Source organism: Protopterus annectens, chromosome 16.part0, assembly GCF_019279795.1.
Source record: "Protopterus annectens isolate FY-2018-M chromosome 16.part0, PAN1.0, whole genome shotgun sequence".
Taxonomy (NCBI): domain Eukaryota; kingdom Metazoa; phylum Chordata; order Ceratodontiformes; family Protopteridae; genus Protopterus; species Protopterus annectens.
This window is the reverse complement of record NC_056750.1, coordinates 136,367,447-136,384,493: the sequence shown is the minus strand read 5'-3', so window position 1 is coordinate 136,384,493 and position 17,047 is coordinate 136,367,447. Positions and strand designations below refer to the sequence as shown.

General features: G+C 41.1%; 1 protein-coding gene across 1 annotated transcript in view; it reads right to left on the bottom strand.

Annotated features, from left to right (window-relative positions):
• Positions 1 to 16,472, bottom strand: part of LOC122790878 (receptor-interacting serine/threonine-protein kinase 2-like) — a 528,574-nt gene extending 512,102 nt beyond the window's left edge. Inside the window, exon 1 of the mRNA XM_044058543.1 lies at positions 16,236 to 16,472. The gene's annotated coding sequence lies outside the window, so the exon portion shown is untranslated. The remainder of the gene's footprint in view (positions 1 to 16,235) is intronic.
• Between the last annotated feature and the right edge of the window lie 575 nt (positions 16,473 to 17,047).

Genomic DNA, 17,047 nt, shown 5'->3' with positions numbered 1-17,047 from the left:
ACTATATTTGCCTTAGTGTTGCTACACACTCGGGTTTGCTGGCCTGCACTACAATTTGAATTGTATTTACTGCTGTTTTAGCCGCTTTTCTGTAACAAAAAAAAATTCTAAGCTTGTTTCCTGCCTTTCCTGTAACTAGTCAAGTCCAGATACAGATTTGCTGTATCCAGGACTGTTGGTAAGCTTCTGAGCCCCCTATGCCTTTCTGTGTTGGAGGGAAGCCTAGCTTATCAGTGGGAGTGGTAAGCACTAGGTAGCCTATCTACCACGGGAAGAGTGGATTTTGGCCCTGAAATTGTAGTTCATTGGCCGTTTGGGCAGTTTTTTTCCCTTCTCTTTCAACATTCTGGTTTAAAAGCAGCACTTGCGCTGGTTTCCCACCTTTCCTGTAACTAGCCTAGTCCAGATACAGAGTTGCTGTGTCCAGGATTGTTGGTAAGCTTCTGAGCCCCGCAAGCCTTTCTGTGTTGGAAGAAAGCCTTCTAGCTTATCAGTGGGAGTGGTAAGCACTAGGTAGCCTGTCTACCACGAGAGGAGAGGTTCTTGGCCCAGAAATTGTAGCTTATTGACCATTTGGACAGTTTGTCCGTCTCTTTCAACTTTCTGGTTTAAAAGACCGCATCTGCGCTTGTTTCCCATCTTTCCTGTAACTAACCTACTGGGTAGCACTAGAAAGTCTTAAACTGATACAAGCCTTCTAGCTTAGAGAGATTTTGGAGTGATTAAGTATCAGTTTTCTGTACTTTCTTGCTGTACTTTTTCTGCCTAAACGCAGATTTTCCAGCATTTATTGTGATTTAAAAGCTTGTTTTTTTTCACATATTGTACTTATTTGACTGCCTGCACTTTTTAAAAAGTTGGTTTATGTTTAAATAATTTAACTGTTGTACGCTACACACTAAAGTGTGATAGCCTTTTCTGATCGTTTGTAGTCGTTTAAAGCTGTTTTAAGTGTATTTTTTTTTTACAGTTTTTGCCTAATCTTTTCAAAAAAACAAAACAAAAAAAAAATTCCTTGTTTCCCGCCTTTCTAAGCTAGTATAGTCCAGTTTTCAGGCTAGTGCTGAATTCAGGGCTGTGATACTAGTTTATGAGTTGCCCATACCTTACTCGGATAGAAGGAAGTTTATCTGTTCACCTGTGAGAGAGGGGAGCTTTGAGCAACCTATCTGTCTCTGGAGGAGTGGTTCCAGCCCAGAGGTTAGTAGTTTATTGGCCATTTTGGGATAATTTCTCTCTCTTTCATTTCCCTACAATAAAAATCGCATTTGCATGGTTTTGCACACCGGGCATTGCTGGTTAGCTACAGTTAAATTATTCCCGGCTCCACCAAGTCTCCTCTTCAGTTATTCCCTTGAAACTAGTCTAACTCTCAACCTAAGCATTCAAAAAGCATCTTACAGCCCAGCACTTGCTCAGACCTAATAGCAAGCACTAATATACCCTGACACTGATTGCCCAGCAGGGCAAGGCTCTTTATTCACCCCTCACCAACCAAGCGACTAAGCAGCTGACCCTACTATCCAACCATGACCAAAGGGCAACTTCAGGTGCACTCTCCAGTCCAGCTGGTGAATCTGGGTATCCTGAGGCAATGTTGCAACTGCCTCATGTACACAGACAACCCTCTCCTCCTACCACAAATCACTAACATATGCGAGAGATGCAATTATACAGCCAAACTGGAAGCTAAGCTGTCTCCACCCAAGACTGGAACAGACAGTCAAGAGGAAAAGGTTAATACTTGCACCACACCTCCAGCCGCAGACAGACCTACTAAAACAGCACTGGCAAAAAATACACATAAATACACAAAATCATACTCGGAGGCTCTAAATAAAAACCTGCAAAAGCATCAGTGACCTCCAAGCAGACACCCAAACAACCTGCACTTCCCGTCACAAACCAGACAATACATAAAACACAAAATCAGTGTGCCGCACAATCACAGCCCTTAAGGCGAAATAACATACCTAACACACTAGTAATAGGTGACTCTATAGTTAGACACACTGACGTCCCACTCATTAGGCTGGACAAGCAGAAGGTTATGGTTAGCTGCCTGTCGGGAGCCAGAATCCGTCACATAACACAAGCACTCAGGTCACTCCAGAACAAGTACAAATATGACTCTGTCATTGTTCATGTTGGTGTGAATGACCTGAGACGTACCTCCCTGGACTACATGAAGAGAGACATGGAAGACCTCTGTGATCATGCAGCCCAGGCTGGTATGGCCCTGACCCTGAGTAGCATCCTGCCCTCACCAAGAACGATACCTCAGTATAAAGAAAAAAATGATCAATTTCAAAAATTGGCTAAGCTTCTGGTGTCATTCAAAGGGGATCCAGTGTCTGTCAGCCTGGGACGACATGCTCGACAAGCCGTGTTGCTTCACAAGAGACGGCTTGCACCTGCCACCCCTAGGCATTCGAATACTGGCCAAGGCTCTTGCTGCCCCCATAGTGCCTTTTTTAGGCAAGGCTCAAAAGTCAAACCCACCTCCGTAAACAGCACAATTAACAAAAAAACTGAGGGTTATGTTACTTAACGCCAGGAATTTAAATCTCAAAATGCATGCGTTCGAAGCACTCCTCAGTATGGAGAATGTCGACATATGTGCAGTAACTAAAACCTGGTTCAAGGCTCCAGAGAGCACCCCAGCACTACCGGGCTACAACCCATACCACACGTTTCGGTCATAGAACATGGACTGAAACACAAAAGGAGGTCATCAAGGATACCTACACCTCCAGGTTAGTGGCGCAGCAGGATACCTCTGAGATCATCAATGTTCAACTAACATCGGGCAAATCTGCAATGCAAATTGTGGCCTGCTACAGCTCACCCTCCATGACCCAGGACCACCACTCCACCTTTCTGGAGACACTGGAAAACATGAAGGTCCTACCGAACACCCTGATATTGGGCGATTTCAATTACCCTACCGTTCACTGGGAAAACTACTCGAGTACAAATTCCCAGGCCCAGCGCTTCCTGGAATTCATCAACTCAAACACCCTGGATCAGCTGGTAAACTCCCCTACCAGAGGTGAAAACATATTGGACCTGGTCATCACCAACATGGGCGACAGGTGTTTCACACCGGAGGTCAGCCCGTCACTGGTTAGATCAGACCATAAACTAATCACTCTGGATGTCCACACCCCACCATAACCCCCAACTAAACCACAGTAAAAAACTTTTCTAAAGCAAACTTCACTTTACTTAAGACAGAGGTGGTAAGTTTCACAGCCTCCACGCTAAAGGATAACGCTGCCCGAGATGCAGAAACCTTTACAAATGCACTCTATGAGCACCTACAAGGATGCATGGATCGTGCCATCCCTAGCAAAACCAAGGCTCACTCCTCTAAGAGAAGGAAACCAGTTTGGTGGACCCCTGCAATAAACAGGCTATACAATAGGAGGAGGAAACTAGTTCAGAAAAAAAGCAAATCCCAAGAAGAAAAGACATCCCTGATCATTATCAGTAAGAAACTAAGGTCCCTCATGAAATCATCCAAGGCTAACTTTGAAAGAAAAATAGCCAAGGATTCAAAAGATAACCACAAAGCCTTCATTAGCTATGTTAAGAATCTAAGTGGCAACTCGCAGATATGCACTGAACTAGTGCAAAATAGCACAAAATATACAGAACCTACTGATATTGCCAACATCCTGGCAGATAAGCTTCACCCCCCTCTCACCTACAAAAGGGCCCACAACAATACCGGAAAAGTGTAGTGTCCCAAAAAAATCACGGACACAGGTGAAAACAGCCCTTACAAAAGCCAAAAACACAGCGTCAATGGGACCAGATGGTGTCCCAGGCTGCGTCTTGCACGAACTACAGAGTGAACTAACCCCCCACCTAAACACGCTGTTCAACTTTAGCCTTTCCACAGGCTACATGCCCAAAGAATGGCGCACAGCAACGGTTATTCCTCTCCACAAAGGAGGGGCCACAACTGACCCTGGTAACTATCGCCCCATAAGCCTGACTAGCCTGGTCTGCAAGGCTATGGAGCACATCATCATGGAACTCATTTACAAAGACATTGGGAACCTCCAAACACTTGACCCGACCTAGTTCGGCTTTAAGGGCAGATCATGCCTACTAAACCTGGGTGACTTCGAGACAGTCATCAAGGTCATAGACGAGGAAAAGGTGGTTCACACAGCCTACCATGACCTCGCCAAGGCTTTCGACACCATTCGTATTACAGAAAAACTCACCAGCCTGAACATAAACCCCTACGTCATGAGATGGGTTACCAACTGGCTTACAGACAGAACTCACACGGTAAGAATAGCGGGCTCCAGGTCCGACTCCAAACCAGTCACAAGTGGTGTCCCGCAAGGCTCGGTTCTGGGACCCCTACTGTTCAGCATATACTTCTCAGAAGTACAGGCAAACACAGAAGGACTATGGCTAACCAAGTTCGCCGATGACTGCAAACTGGGAGCCATAACTGACTCTCCGGCTGACACGGACATCCTCCAAAAGGGACACCTGGTGTCAAAGTCATGGCCTCAAGCTAAATGCCAAAAAATGCATAGTCATCCCATTTTGGAAAAACAAAACACCCACGAATTAGCACATAGGTGGCAGCCCCCTTAATACAGAAGAGGTAATAAGAGATCTGGGGACCCAGGTAGATAGTAATCTCTCCTTTGACAATCATATTGCCAAAGTAGTTAGGAAATCCTTCTATGTGGCCCATCTAAGTACTAAAGGGTTCGCATCTAGAAATAAAGAGGTTATAGTGCCCCTCTACTCGTCACTCATTAGACCCATCATAGAGTACAATGCCCCATTTGGGATGTACCTCATAAGACACTTCCAACAGCTGGAAAGACCGCAAAAGTACTTCACCAAGAGGATTAGTCGCCTCAAACATATGTCCTATATAGCCCGACTGAAAAAACTCCAGCTGTACTCAGTGGCATATCGCTTACTCAGAGACGATCTCTGCCTTACTTACAAAGCCATGTCCAACTCAGAATTGATGGACATGCTTCACCTAAAGAAATCCAAGTCACTGCGAGCCATGCGCTCTTGTGAGCTAAACCTCACCACAACAATAAATAGAACGTGCTGGAGGGATAGAATCCTGTCATAGAGACTCCCCATGCTTTGGAACAAAATTCCAAATTACATCAGGCAGAGCCCCTCACTAACACTCTTCAGGAGAAACCTTGACGAGTGGATGGGTAACAGAAAATACACCCCTGGGATCACTTCATTGCCTCTGCTTGACAGAGGATCAGTTAATTAATCAATGGGGTGGCGAAAGCCGACACACACTGGCTAGGCTTATAAATGCCCTCGGGCAGATAGCCTAGTACCTACCTATGAGCCTATACATTATATGTACATAAACACACATACATGCACACCAGCAAAAGTGCACATATGTGTATATATATTCATTTTTAGTACATTTGCTTATTATCTATTATTTACTTGTTTATATTTCCTAATTAAAATGTTCAGCTGGGAGGCCTCATTATCAATGGACTCTTAAGAAGACAAGTCCAAGACAATAAACAACAGTAACAAGACAACATAACAGCAAAATAATACACAAGACATAATGCAACTAATGTATAGAACGCAGGCCTAAACATACTAACATTAAGGAAATTAAATATAGACTTGTATGTATAATATGAAGCAAATTTTCTAAAAATATCAATACAAATTATTAGAAAGTATAGCATGTGAAGGGGATTCATTACTGTTTAAGTCAGATGACAGGTCGAACAGCTGCAAAGCAGTCCTCCTATAGAGCAAGGGTATTTGTGGGTAGGTCAGTAAGGAAATGAAACACTCAGGTGATGCCGTAGTTGTATATCCAGTAGATACTGTACATTTACTTTTTGGCAGTTCTAATCTCAAGAAGGAGCTTATTCCAAATTTTACTACTGCAGTTTCAGAAAATCGAGTAACCAAATTTACTAAAAGGCTTGGGAATATGGGCATACTGATGAGTGGATTGTCCAAGGGCTGTGTGAAGAAGTTTTCCAATCAATAACCTTAAAAAGGCAGTTTGGGTAGAATAGGAGTTTGTGGAACATGATTAACTGTGTAGAAGTGAGGAGCTACCTGGGATCATGCAATGAGAAGCAGAGATGGTTACAACTACTGTGCCCATAAGCTAAAGAGAAGATCCTGTTTATATCCTTATTCTAGTTAGCTTTAGTGAGGCCAAGAAGTGAACAGAGTACAGGAGACAGTAGATGGAAGGATCTAGCTGTCGACACTCTAGCTATGGCTATTAGGAAAGATTTGGCCTTGTACAGTTTAAGTTAGATTAGTTTTTACAAATGTGTTGTGTGTATGTTAACAGAAATTAAGCCAGTTAGCAAAGGCAATGCAAAGAATCTTAGAAGTTTTAAGTTCTGCAACTGGGGTTAAGACTGAGATAATAAGGAGTTATTTACCCAAAGAATGTGTACAGTAAGGATCAGGCGAGGACTGGGCAGGTTTTGGACAGAACAGCATTAGTTTTGTCTTTGAGGTACTTAGAATAGACATGCAGTTTCTGATACAGACACGCACCATCTTCACTTTCCCAAAAGTATCTCATCTTATATCGTTGTCAAGGACACGGGAACCATAGGGCAAGGGGGGAGGGGGCAAGTGCCCTCCCACTTTACAGCTGGAAGCTGGGCAGGAAGCTTCAACATTTTAGAAAAATAAAATAACTTCTTCACTCTACAGTAACATCATCTTCTCCTTTAAGGAGGAACATACAGTCCACATGTAGGCACAAAATTTAAACTAGCTGTTCCACTGACAGAGAAGGTAAATGCGTATGCATGTGTATTTTAAACTAGCATTTCCATTCATTTCTGTATGAGAGAAAGTGTGTGTACATGTGTATGCAATTTAAACTAACTGTTCTGTTTGTATGAGAGATAAAGTGTATGTGTAGATGTGTGTGTTTATTAAACAAATACACTTTATTTGGAGAGACGAAAAGCAGTGGATTTAGTGAGACTTCATCAGATAAAAAAACAGAGTAAGCAATCATGTTTAAATAATAAATATATGCCAAATGCGAGCATTCAATTGGTTGAATGAGTTACTCACAATAAAACCCCTTCCCCAGCTTAAATTCATACAACTACAGGTAAAAAATACTACTAAATGAATAATGAATTATACATACATATATACTTAAAAGTATTATAAAATATATACACTCAATACACATATAATTATAAATATATATTAAAAACCTTAAGTAAACAATAATAGATAAATTCCACTAGTGTACAAATTTCATAGCTTATCCAAGTAAACTTTTTTTAATTTTAACATACCAGATGGACCACCCCTCAAGTCTGTGGACACCACCTGTTTGGATTGCCAAACCAAACAGGTGGTTTATCTGGCCAAGTGTACACACTGTCTCATGTTCTATATCGGTAAGACAGATAGAAGGCTACGGGAACGTGTTTACGAGCACCAGTACTGCATAAGTAAAAACAAATATGAAAATGCTTTGGCCAGACATACTAGAGACTACCCTAATCATGAATTCAAGTTTAGAGGAATAGGTATGGTGTCCACGGACTTGAGGGGTGGTCCACCTGGTTTGTTACCTGAAAGATTAGGGTTGCTTTGGCAACTTTGCCTGGATGCTTGTCATTATTCAGGCTTAAATGATTTAATTTCTATTTTATGTATTTTAAAATTAAAAAGTATTAGTAGTATTTTTTACCTGTAGTTGTATGAATTTAAGCTGGAGAAGGGGTTTTATTGTGAGTAACTTGTGTCTTTCGGCTTATCTCGGTTAGGGGTCGCCACAGCGGAACTCCCGTCCGCTAATGTTTTGGTAGTGGATTTTTACGTGCCGAGTTACCAGCCCTGATGCACAACCTTCAACGAGTGCATGTCCATTCATGCATGTTTCCACACAGAAGACGCTCTGAGTGTCGAACGCGACGTCTTGCTGCAAGGCGACAACGCTACCGCAGCACCACTGTTATTGTCAGTAACTAATTCAACCAATTGAATGCTGGCATTTGGTGTATATTTATTATTTAAACATGATTGCTTACTCTGTTTTTTATCTGATGAAGTCTCACTATTTGGAGAGATGAAAAGCAGTGGATTTAAAGTGTATTTGCTTAATAAATTCTTGGAGACGTAGCTTGTTTCAGTGTCTTATTTGAATTTTTGTCGGTTGGTTGTTCTTTTTCACTAGCTCGTTCACTAGATGTGTGTGTTACTTTGTGAGAGAGTCAGTGCGTGTATGGAATTTAAACTAGCCATTTGTTGATGTATGAAAGTGAAGGTGTGTGTGTTGCTATGTGACAGAGTAGGTGTGTGTGTGTGTGTGTGTGTGTGTGTGTGTGCATGCATGTGTTACTGTCATGCTGTGTGAGAGCAGAGAGAAGGTAGGGTGTGTGTGCGTGTTGCTGTGTGAGAGCAGAGAAGGTAGGGTGTGTGTGCATGTGTACTGCTGTAAGAAAGCAGAAAAAAGGTAGTGGGGTGTGTGTGTATCCTGCTGTGTGACAGCAAAGAGAAGGTAGGGGTATGTGTAGTGTGCGTGTGTGTATGCTGCTGTGTGAGAGCAGACAGAAAGTAGGTGTGGGTGAGTGGGTTTGTGTGTCTGTGTGTTTAAAAGACCTCTCAACTTTCCAGATTTAGCCTCACAGTTTTGGTCCGTTTCTTATAAAATGTGTGATTTTCTGGCAGCTCACGGAGGACCGAATTCACAAAATAATGACATTATATATATATATACATACATACATACACACACACACACACACACACACACACACGTTTTAGACTTCATATCCTTCAGAAAATACATGGCAACAAAAACCCTGTTATTCCAGCAACATTCTAAGTTAAAAAGAGCAATATTTAAAATCTATCCATATTTTGGGCCATTGTATCCCCATTATTTCAGGCTTTGTCTAGCTTTCTTGCACGAAGAGGTTGCTAGGTATGCATACCTCTCAACTGTCCAGATTTTTGCAGAATGCCCTGATTTTTGCATCATAAGTTTGGCCTATTCCTCAACATGTGTTGGCAAATCGCTGATGATTGAAATAAAATTTAGACCATTTTCTTCAGAAAATGCATGCTAAGACCAAGCTGTTATTATAGCAACTTTCTTAGCTTATAAAAGCAACATTTAAAATCTCTCCCTAGTTTTGGGCCTTTGCCCCCCCCCCCCCCAATATTTTAGGCTTTGTCCAGATTTCTTGCACTAAGTTGAGAGGTATGGGGGTTTGGTATGTAATGCCCTAGTTAGGGGGGAGGGCCGGTTAGTCAATTAACTTGAACAGGCGGGACCTTGTTACTTCGTTAGAGGAGACAAGAGCCAGAATCTTACACATCAACTACCAGACTGTAGTGCTGACGGAATTGTGAGTTTGACTTTCAGTGCATTTTCAAGGGATTATGAGTTTAATTTCCTTTTCATGGAATTGTGAGTTTCAAGGAAATATAGGTTTACTGTTGCTCATGCTGTTTGTTTTTATTGTGCAACTAACTGTTTTGTTTATCAAATGTAGAATTTGAAAGCAGTGTTAGCAGCATAATTGCCCTTGGTGCAAAAGGCTGTGGATTCTGCTCCCACGCCATATAGATATACTGCTGACATTGCAGTGCCGTTTTGACTGGAGATTATTTGGTGCATTTTAAGGGGGGGGACAGGGGTTCTACACTCCAGAGTGTGACCCCCTTTGTATGAAATGCCTAGTAAATATGAACTTCTTGTCGGTTTGTCAGTCATTCCCTATTGCAATATTACCAACTTGACCAATTTTTTAATGTAACATAAGCAATTAATTCTTCAAGGGCAGAAGGCACTTAATATGTGGATGAAACATTGAAATGTAAAGTTGTTTGCCGGTAGCAACTTCTTCATTAGTTACAGATCTCTTTAATGTGGAATTATTCACATTACTTTTACTTCTGGAGCGATTGTGCTTATTGAGTGATTTGATGGATTGCAGTGACAGAAGTTTTAGTTGCCTTTTATGGTTGAAATTTTCTGAAATGGGTAGTTTTGCCATTATTGGCATATACATTTTATTTCATTGCTTATTAGAAGAATGTTCAAAACTACAAATGTAAAACACATTCCAACAAGTGGTGCTGTATTATCAAACAATATAATTTAATACAATCAGGAAGGTGAATCAAAGAAAACATACATGTATGCACTGTCCTAAAAATGTGTTCAAAGAGCCTATGGTTTGAAAAAAAAGCCCAAAGGTAAACTTAATCCTCCACTGGCCAGATGCATTTTCTTTGAATCTGGGTTTTCATGTTGTTTCAATTAATGTGAATTTCAAGGGCAGAGAAGTTTACTGCTCATGCTAAGTCTGTTTTCATTGTGAGATAGTATTGGTTGTTTAGCAAATGGCTGTCACTGTTTGTGCTGTTTCACTTCAAATATCCGTAATTATTGTAGAAGTAAATAAGAAAATAGTATGCACACGGATAGGTTTGAACAGTGTTTATGGTTAACTGGGGAGAAAGAGCCAAGTAAAGGAACATTGGAATGGCTGGAGGGGGGATGCTCTGGGGGTCTCACTATTACCCTGCCTAGGGCCCCATTTGACCATGGTCCGGCTTTGGTATTTTCCACTGTTAATTACTACAAACTATGGGAATTTGGAATGAAACAACAAAAAGTGTCAGCTGTAAAAATTAAGTGCTTTTGTCCCGCGTTTGGCAATAAAGGAACAAAAGCGCTTTTTTTTTTTTTTTTTTTTACACAACTGACACTGTCGTTTCATTCCAACTTCTGACAGTTTATGGTTTTCACTGTTATTTACTGTTAATTAATGGTGGTTATATTGCTGACATGCCAGTGCAGTTCTGTGGACTGTGGACCTCAACTGAAGTGGCAGTAGCCCACCCAGGTACATTCTGGACAGTCATTTATGAAGTAATAACAGTTAAAATAATAATGACAACAACAAAGATGGTGATGATAAAATAAGACAATGCAGGCAAGAAACTGGAATATGTTTGACTTTGCTGTTACTGTGTTTTCAGAATAAGTTAATACAGTTTCTTCCTTGCCTTAAGTCTTTTTTTCTCACTTTTTTCATTAATGCAAGTTGTCTCAGTTTTTGTTAGACTTTTAAAGTCATGCAAGAAACATTAATTTCTTTAAAAGCACAATAAAAAATATGGTGTGATTTTTACTTTGCTTATAAAAAGTTACTAAAGCTTCTTGCCTGACTCTAAGCCCTCAAGTTATTTTTTATTATTGTTATTTTTCAAATTGCCCAGTTTTTGTTACACTTCCTGAACAAATGAAAAAAAATGCATCAGGTTGAGCTTGAAAGTGATTAGCACCTTTTGCTCAAAGTTCTTATTTAAACCTCAAAGCCTCGGTGCTCAAGGGATAAAGCCAAAAACATAATGGGTCGGGAAGAAGTCAAAGGTCCAGAATCAAGGACAGACTTTAAATTTAATATTGTTATGAAAAAAAATGCATCAGGTTGAGCTTGAAAGTGATTAGCACCTTTTGCTCAAAGTTCTTATTTAAACCTCAAAGCCTCGGTGCTCAAGGGATAAAGCCCTTGAGCATAATGGGTCGGGAAGAAGTCAAAGGTCCAGAATCAAGGACAGACTTTAAATTTAATATTGTTCTTACATGCTTAGATGCTAGAATAACAGGTTTTGCATTAGCATGCATTTTCTGAAGGATATAATGTCTGAAACTCAAACGCCTATCATTATTTAAGTTTTGCAATCCTCATAAATTTGCCAGAAAACCACAAATCTTATGAGGAACAGTCCAATAATATGACACAGAATCAGGGACAGTCAAATGTATGTTCCGATCTCTCAACCTCTTATGGCAAGAATCAGGGAGAAAGAGTGTGAAAGGCTCAAAATCATAGGTAAATTTTAAGCTTTACCCTTGTCACCAAAGCAACGGATGAAGGTAAAACAGTTCATACCACATTACCTTGACCAGGCCAAGCCTTTCGACAATTCCCTACTCAGGTACAGTAAAAAAGCTGAATAAATTGGGAATAAACCCTTACATCACTAGCTGGACTGCCAATTGGAAAACAGGATGCAGGAGATCAAAATAGGGGAGGCTACCTCTACAAAGAGACCAGTCACCAATGGAGTTCCACAGGGTTCTGTGTTGAGACTTATCCTGTGTGGCACCTACTTCTCAGAAGTAAAAGCAAATACCAAACACTTTGGCCAACTAAGATTAGGATGACTGCAAGCTAGGAGCAGTTACTGAATCCCCAAATGACCTAACCATCATGCAGAAAGGTTTGTCCCAAACAATAACTGGTGCCAGAATCATGAATTGAAACTAAACTCCATTATTGTATCCTCTGGGAAGTCGTCCACCCCAGGGAACTAACAAATTGACAATACCCCCCTGAGAGCTGATGAAGTTGTTTGGCAATTGGAAACGTGTGTGGACAGTGACCTAACTTTCAACCATGTGGCCAGTGTCATAAGAATGTCTTTCTATACTGCACAGTTTGTGAACAGACTGATTGAGACTAGATCTAGAGATGTTATTGTCCCCCTTTATGAAGCCCTCATTAGGTCAATCATTTTGTATAATGCCCACTTTGGCATGCATCTGTCCAGACACATGCAACAACTGGAATGCCCATAGAGATACCTTACTAAAAGGATACAAGTCCTAAACAATAAGTCTTGCATGGACCACCTCAAAGCCTTATCACTATACCTGGTAACTTGCTAAGAGGTGACGTATGTCTGGCATACAAGGCATCCTCAGACCCAATATAGATGGATCTACTGAACATCAGCAAGCCAAATGGAATCAGAAATACTCAGTCCAGGTATCTAAACAAAATGGTACCACTGTTCCAGAACAAGCTCATCCCTGTCCATATTCAAATGCAACTTAGATCTAAGGATGGGTAATAGAAAATGCACCCTGGAATTGCCCCACATGCCACTAATAGACAGAAGCAGTTCATAAATGCTGCATCCTTTACTTGGGTCCCCTCAAATTATCTAAGGTATGGCCACAGTTATTCTCCCTAGGATTAATATACAATTATCAGTTATCGAATGGGTCAGAACAATCAGGAAATGTTAATTCAGGCACCCAAAGGGTAACTGGCTAAGCTTAAAATATCCTCCAGGTGAACCTATGTTGCGGTAGTCTTCTTCTTCTTTCAGCTGTTCCTGTTGGGGGTCGCCACAGCAGATCAACTGTTTCCATTCCTTCCTGTCCTCTGCATCTTGCTCTGTCACACCAACCACCTGCATGTCCTCTCTCACCACATCCATAAACCTTATCTTAGGCCTTCCTCTTTTCCTGTTACCTGGCAGCTTCATCCTTAGCATCTTTTTCCCAATATACTCTGCATCCCTCCTCAGCACATGTCCAAAACAACGTAATCTTGCCTCTGGCTTTGTCTCCAAACCTTCCAACCTGGGCTGACCCTCTAATATACTTATTCCTAAACCTGTCCATCCTCGTCACACCCAGTGCAAATCTTAACATCTTCAACTCTGCCACGTCAAGCTCTGACTCCTGCCTTTTTGTCAATGCCACTGTCTCCAACCCATATAACATAGCTGGTCTCACTACCCTCTTGTAGACCTTCCCTTTCACTCTTACTGGTACTCGTCTGTCATAAATCACTCCTGACACTCTTCTCCACCCACTCCATCCTGCCTGTACTCTCTTCTTCACCTCTCTTCCACACTCACCATTACTCCGAACTGTTGATCCCAAGTACTTAAACTCATTCACCTTCGCCACCTCTACTCCCTGCATCCTCACCATTCCTCTATCCTCCCTCTCATTCACACACATATATTCTGTCTTAGTCATGCTCTAGAAAGAAGAGGAATGAAGGTCAGCAGATCTCCACCTCTCCAGGGTCTCCTCCACCTGTTCCCTACTCTCACTACAGATCACAATGTCATCTGCAAACATCATAGTCCACGGGGACTCCTGTCTGATCTCGTAACACAATGCAACTCCTTCCGACCTTCTCTGTACTTCTCCATCAACACTCTCAGAGCAAACATTGCATCTGTAGTGCTCTTTCTTGGCATGAAACCATACTGCTGATCACTAATCATCACCTCTCTTCTTAGCCTAGCTTCCACTACTCTTTCCCATAACTTCATGCTGTGACTGATCAGTTTAATCCCTCTGTAGTTACTACAGCTCTGCACATCACCCTTTTTCTTAAAAACTGGCACCAAAACACCTTTTCTCCATTCCTCAGGCATCCTCTCACTTTCCAAGATTTCATTAAACAATCTAGTTAAAAACTACACTGCCATTTCACCTAAACACTTCCATGCTTCCACTATGTTGCGGTAGTAAATAGTTTTAAAAAATTGTCCTTTTTATATCGCTATGTGCCCATCTCACCCCCACCCCCAGCGGCGTCCGGTGCCTCTGATCCCTGCAGAGATAAAGCCTAATAAAATATAAACCATAATCAAGATGGCTGGCTTTTCAACTGTTGACGAAGACAGAATTCTGTTTTTCTTTATTAACTGGTTCGTCCTTCTCCTATGTACTGTTCTATTGAAACTCTTTTTACAGTCTTCTTAAATTCTTGCTTATATTTAGGTCACTGGACAAGATTGGGCTCATCATACTTCTTAGCACAAGGAATTAGGACAAAGTCTAAAGTAATGGGGGGGGGGGGGGGGGGGGCAGGGCAAAGGCCCAAAAATAGTGGCAGATTTTAAACATTGTTCTTAGAAAGTTGCTAGTGTAACGTGATTTCTATTAGCATTAATTTCCTGAAGGATATTAAGTCTGAAACTCAGTGTAGGTCATTATTTGGTGACTTCACTTCTCAGTGATTTTTCAGAAAACCACAAATTTTATGAGGAACTGACCAAAATAGGCAGCAAAAATCTGGACAGTTGAGAGGTATGAATTATTCACTTTTTCTGGGCCTGTTCGTAACAGACTGTTAAGAGTCTTTCCAGCTACTTGTTTTTCAAATCTTCATCAATGTAAAACTTGAAAAATAAGACAGGATGAAAATTTTTAATTTTGAATAATGAAAGTCTTTCTTTTCTAAGATCTGTGACTCTTTCAATTACATTTGTCTACAGATCCTTACATGCCACTGTTTATTTTTCGGGATTATCTACGGGGAGATGTAGATTGCTGGGGTGACGGCCTATGGGTGGGAGAAACGCTCTGAAACAAAACAGTCAATGCAAGAAAAACTAATACACTTCTATGTTTCTGATGGAGAATCTCCCACCAGTCCCTATATCATAGCTCATTCATCTGTTGACACTTATAACAAACAATTACCGTTACATAAACATGTACCAGAAAAACATAGAAGTCCTGTCAATCCAGCTATTGCTGTCTTACATCTAGCAAACGGCCATTTTGTATAACTCTATCTCAATGGTTTCAAATGCATCACGTTATACAAATATAAAATGTTTTGGTTGCCACAGTGAGCATCCTAGGGCTATTTGTCTGTGCACGGTAGTCTCCATCTGAGCAGTTCTGGACAGTCGAGAAAAGCATGAAATACCATATATCCTGTGACTTTGCGTCAAAAGTTGTTCCTGATGTTTTGCTAACAGTTGCATACAGTCAGTAGATTGTATTGCAAACTATTTAATATTATATACAACAACTCAAATTCTATAGGATGTCGGTCTGTTTTTGGCAAAACGTTTTTGTATTTATTGCGGGTATACCTTGTACTACAAAATGTTACATTCGACTAAAAATGTCCCACTTTGGCCTTTAGCCATATGACACTAGTGTGACCGCAGGCTGTTGTTGAAACGTGTGTAGTTTTATCCGTCCAGTACTCGTCACCACTTGCCACTACCACGAACCTCCTACCCTAGCCCAAATGCACTGCACTCCGAAGAACACTGCAGCACATCAAACTAAGCATGTGGAAACACAGAAACAATATGTATGATTCTTGTCAGCGTTAAAGTGAGACGCATCAGGTGGATTTATTTCACATCCATACTCCGTGTGTATTAAGAAAAAACACACTCCGCACCAGCCTTATTATAAATACTACAATAAGTGTGCCCTGCATGTTTTTAGTTTTCTTTGACTTCTGTATTTGGTTGCTGTACTGTGAATACATCATCCTACACACATAGACATGTATGTACAGTACATGCTAAAGTCATGCCAACTAACTTCAGCCACACAGTCATGCAAGGAGACTACAGTTGCACCCTGCAGTCAGTGGCAGTTCCCCTACCTGCACCCACTCTTTCTGTTCCGACTTCAGGGCTTCCTGCCCCTTAACTTGACGTGCACACCCCACTTTAGTTCTAGCTGCACCACGCACCAGCTTTGTTAATGGTTCTGTGACTGACCCGATTGGATTTCTACCCGATATAACACCATAGTGGCCTGTAAAACACAGTTGTAGTGCTTGCAACTCTTCGTTAATGGTAGCAGGGACTGCTGCTTATGATGATAACAGTACTTTATCAGGAAGCAGCTCAGTTTCATTTTCCTGTTATGGGCCCCCGGAAATTAGTGCTAAGGGAGTTTCCATCTTTTTCGTTCGCTGTGCTGTTTTTTGGGCTTCATTGACGGGACGGGAATTTAACCAGTCTAACCAACTTTGTTAGTGTTTGTGCAGTTGTGTAACTACCCTTGTGCGGACACTAGTTTATTTCAAACGAATGAGGGCGTCTATATCTTGAGTGGAGGAGTTATCTGACCGCATGGTAGATATAAAAAGGCAAATAAATAATTAAAAGTTATTATTCTGTATTTCCCTTACATCACATAACAGTAAAATAAGACAAAAACACAAAGATAAGCGCACTTCACATTTCCCAGTTGTGTTGAGTGATTTTCATAAATACAAATACACTTTAAATACTACAAACGTATGTCATAATTGTTTAAAACATAGATGGTTAAGATATCATTCAATACAGAATCGAACATGATTTTTTTCATGTATTTTGGGTCTTGGCACCATCTCTCCCATTATTTTGGGCTTTCTGATGATTTATTGCGCTTACAGTTTGAGAGGTATGCATCCTCGTCTGACAT